General features: G+C 37.4%; 1 pseudogene across 1 annotated transcript in view; it reads left to right on the top strand.

Moving 5' to 3' along the window:
* Nucleotides 1-524: 524 nt before the first annotated feature.
* Nucleotides 525-4,409, top strand: part of LOC101294765 — a 6,089-nt pseudogene continuing 2,204 nt past the window's right edge. The window contains exons 1-10 of the transcript XR_184800.1: nt 525-768; nt 865-1,221; nt 1,575-1,843; nt 1,969-2,056; nt 2,176-2,351; nt 2,886-2,976; nt 3,416-3,529; nt 3,620-3,667; nt 3,776-3,852; nt 4,158-4,176. The product of XR_184800.1 is annotated as a probable Ufm1-specific protease-like (transcript). The remainder of the gene's footprint in view (nt 769-864; nt 1,222-1,574; nt 1,844-1,968; nt 2,057-2,175; nt 2,352-2,885; nt 2,977-3,415; nt 3,530-3,619; nt 3,668-3,775; nt 3,853-4,157; nt 4,177-4,409) is intronic.

The raw sequence follows: 4,409 nt of genomic DNA on the forward strand, positions 1-4,409 counted from the left end.
ATAAACCAAACAACACATAAAAGTGAATGAAATAGAATATAAAATACAATTTTTGATAGAGTCATCCACGTACAGTTACTTTTCACGAACTAAACAACACATAAGAATGAGAAAAGTAGAATATAAATTAAGATATGATAACAAGAAAATCTAAGCATCTACTTGTACAAAATGGAAAGAGTGTTTTTACATTTGGGAAACCATTTTCCCATTTTTCCTTTCATCAAGAAAAATATTTTTTATATTTTGTATTTAAAATACAGGAAAAAATATCTTATATGCACAATTACTTTTCATAAACCAAACAACACATAAAAGTGTATGAAATAGAGTATAAAATACAATTTTTGATAGAGTCATCCACGAATGATTACTTAAGAATGAGAGAAGTAGAATATAAATTACAATTTTTGATAGGACGTCGAGTCAAGTTGTTTTGATAGGATGTTGAGCCAACTGTGGTCAATACGCTAAAACACACCGTTTTTAACACACAACCGGTCGATTTGCACGTGACTATCACACGCAAATACAGCAGTGAAATGGCGAAGACTGGGCAAAGCTCTCTCAGAGTGAGAAGAATGGAGGAGAAGGCAAGCGTCCGTGTTCTAATCCCCAAGCTCATTCTCCAAAAGAACGACGAACCCGCCGGCCTCCGATGGCTGATCGGATCCTCATTTTTACCGCCACTCACTGTCGTCTCCGCACTCAAATGCATCCACACCGATTCCTCCTCCTCCTCATCTTCAGACTACTCCAGAGAATCAGGTACCGTTTTAATTTTCCGTGAATTCAAAAACCGAAATCCAATTCATTTCGGTCTCGTCATATCAAATTCCTGATTAGCTTCGTTAATCTGAGCAGAAGAGCTTTGGACGTTACTGCCGAAAGGATTCCACGTCATCGGAGCTTTAGTTGTGGCCGATTCCGACGAAGAGAAGCGCGGCGGCGAGGCCGTTGCGGCGGCGAGAAGGTTACGGAAGCTAATGTGCGGCGGAAGTGAGAGAATGGATGAGCAGGGAGTAATTGGAGCCGTTGCGGAGTCTAGAGGTGGAGGTATTGGGTTTTACTTGTCGAAATCGGAGAGTTGTGAGAGGTTTGAGTGTGTTGATGTGGTGTATGATGATGATCCGGAGAGGTTTGTTTGGGAGAGGGGTTGTTTGATTCGGTGTGAGCTTCCTTTGAAGCTGCCGATTTACTATCCAGTAAATAAGCCTTCTGGTAAGTTTGTTTACTCCATTATGGTTCTATATTTTGTTCGAATACAATGCTTAGCCAACTCTACATTGTGAAATTGCTAGTTTTCGTTAAAAATTTGATCACTATGGCTTATTCGGATGATTAGTATGTTTTAGAGGTAGATGCACACAGTCTATTTGTATAGTTTATTTAATTCATGAACGCAATGCTGGAAAGTTAAGGCGTTTTTGATCAGGAACTCTCCGACACTTTTGTTCATCTGCACTTCCATTTTTGCAATTTGGCAGTATCCACTCTTATTCTTTAGATGCATAGATCAATGTGATACATCAGAACTTATCTTAATGTTCAATTCTCGTTTATGATCATATCAGATACCGAACAGATCATGCAACGTGCAATTGAAGCAGTTGTTGCCAAGTTCAAAGATCCAAAGGCTGCATACCTGGTGGAAACTTTAAGCAAAAATTCATCTGAAGTACCTCAGCCTGTCATCATTCGTGGTGGAGATTTGGATTTTGACATGGATCTATCAGATGTCAAACTTTTGGGTGAAAGCGGCCATGATTCTGATGCTAAGTTCTTGCCATGTTCTCATTTTTGTTTGGAGAGTGAAAAAGACTCCCGCGAGTATTCTGCTGAGGTAAGAGAAGTGTAAGAGATTCACAGGGGCATGCACTTTTCATATATTAGATCGTTGGAAATTTTATCTTCTTTTAGCATGGAAGTTGATATTGAACTCCATTTTGAGAACATTTTCCTGCTTAGAATGCAGATATGATCCAAGTAAATATTCTGCTTAATAGTTCAGAGAAGTCTCAAAAATCCACTGCACCTGTGGCAGAATATTTTCCATGTATTGATTGCAGTATTAAATGGTGCTGTATATATATTCTTCTATAAATGAAGCTTTCGTTGTGAAAGTTTATCTCTTCTATGTTAAATAAATGACAAGTTCTAAATGTATGGTTTCAGCTCTGGAAGAAGTTAGAATGTTGGTTGTAGATTTCAAGCTAGAAGTGCTCTGTTATGCAGCCAAAGGTCTCCCACTGATGCATGCAGTTTCAAATTTAGTCATCCCAGGGTTAATTGATCAGTTAAATATAGAAGGGAAAATTATCCTGCCCAACCTATTAGTGCAACGTCCTCAGGTGAGAGAAACCTATCTGCTGTAATATTGGATGTTATCTTGATAATATAACCATGTGTGTGCTGCATGATATTGTGAATCTGTGCTATATAAAGGATATCCTGTGATTCAGATTGTAAGACCCTTAGCATTTGGCACTTTGTAGTTTGAGTTTACTTCAAAAGTTTTCATGTTCCTTATCCCTGGTAAATGCATCAGAAGAACTTCTGTTATTGACATTAACAGATGTTACCACCCATCATACCGGTGCTCAAGCTTATTCATTTATATAGGGCACTAGCACATAAGTGCTCACATTAGAATGCCTCAACTTAGAAACTCTATGCAGGTCTCCCTGAGTATTTGATGCCCATTCAAAGACATGTTATATGAAAAAGCTTCTAAGCTGATTCAAGATTATCCAAAAATCAAACATAGTGGCCATCTTTGATGTCAAATAGGGTTACTACTAATCAAGATTAGTCCAACTACTGTTATATTTATCTAGCTTTCTTATTTAAATTCTATAAGTAACTAATTTGTTTTCTGTTTGCAGCTACATCCCTATCACTTTAATCCTCCTGGTGTTCTGCATCCTATTACCGTTATTTATGAATTCAACTATGGTGAAACAGAAATGAAGCAAGGTAGGCAGGCGTAAATTTGGAGCTTTTATTAATGTATTTTTTATTTATATTTTTTTGAAGGCTATAATCTCTTTTTTGAAAAGGAACTTTAAAAAAAAGTCCAAAATGCTAGATTTATTTCAATTTTCTCCTCTCCTCATGTCTACGTTGCGTTAGTGTCAGGGATCTAGACCCCTATGGGAATAGTTTGTTATGATTTAGCTATGTAACTAAAGGACAAGGGCGAGTGTAATTAGGAAACAACAAATATCTAGTCCAGTTCCTGTTTCTTTCTTTCAACTAATATTTCTGCTAACCTGATTCCTAGAATTGATAGTATCCTTTTTACAGTCAAGATTAGCATTTTCAATTTTGAATTTCAGACAGGGAGCTTGTACCACATTAATTTGGAAATTCATGTTAGGATCAGTCCATTTAAGCTTCTCTTTGCTTTCTGCAGTTGAAGTTAGGAAATCCCTACACGTAAGGCTGGGTTTACCTTGTGATCGTCCTCTTTTAAGAATTGCCAATGCTCTGGATTTCTCTGGTCTAAGGAATGACCCAATACGAAAAGGTACCTATGTTGGTTCATCACTTCTGCTCCTGAAAGAAAGTTTTATTTCCTGGTAGTAAACTTTGTTTCCCATGTCTATGCTAATATCAGGAACTACTTTGCTCAAGGATGTACACATTGGGATTCCAAGCAGTTGAGGTCCGTGGATGATTCTGTTTCCCCGTTTTTCCATAAATTTCTTTTTAATGCTTTTTTCCAGCTTCTTCTTAGTGGAATTTGAGTTGTAACCATCTTGGCTTAATGCAGTTTCAGGGGGCAGTGTGTCTCTGGTGCAAGGTTCTTATGAGTACTACCATTATCTACAAGATGGATTTAATGATTCGGTAATAATCTCGTTTATCATTAGTTGAGCTGCTACGTATTTTGAACTTTGTAATGTCTAGACTAAAGGCCTAAAGCTGTCAAATAAGTTATTCCCGTCCCTCTTTTTATGAAGTCAAGTCTAGTTTCCCCCATTGGATTGTCATGCTTTTTTGTTTAATCAAATCGTGAAGTATCTCTAGAGGACCATCTCTTTGCATGAAGTCATTTAGTAAATTGTCAACTTCTCCGTTTTCTCATGTTCAGTTGTCAGATATATATGTTGCAGCTGCAGTTCTCTTAAGCGTGATTTTCTTTTATTTTCTAGGGCTGGGGCTGTGCTTACCGTTCCCTTCAAACCAATGTTTTAAAAGGCTAAGGCGTAACCGAGGCAATGGCACGAGAGCCTCACCAACCCTCACCAAGGCACTTGCCTTGAGGCGTAAGGCGTAAGCCTTTTGAAAAATAACCTGTATTTATGTTATTATTCCTCCTATATATATAAAATATATATTGCAATCAACACAACATTATATATTGTCATCCATTCCTAGTAAGTACTCAAACAATACAATTCAAG

The sequence above is a fragment of the Fragaria vesca genome, linkage group LG5 (assembly GCF_000184155.1).
Source record: "Fragaria vesca subsp. vesca linkage group LG5, FraVesHawaii_1.0, whole genome shotgun sequence".
Lineage (NCBI taxonomy): Eukaryota > Viridiplantae > Streptophyta > Magnoliopsida > Rosales > Rosaceae > Fragaria > Fragaria vesca.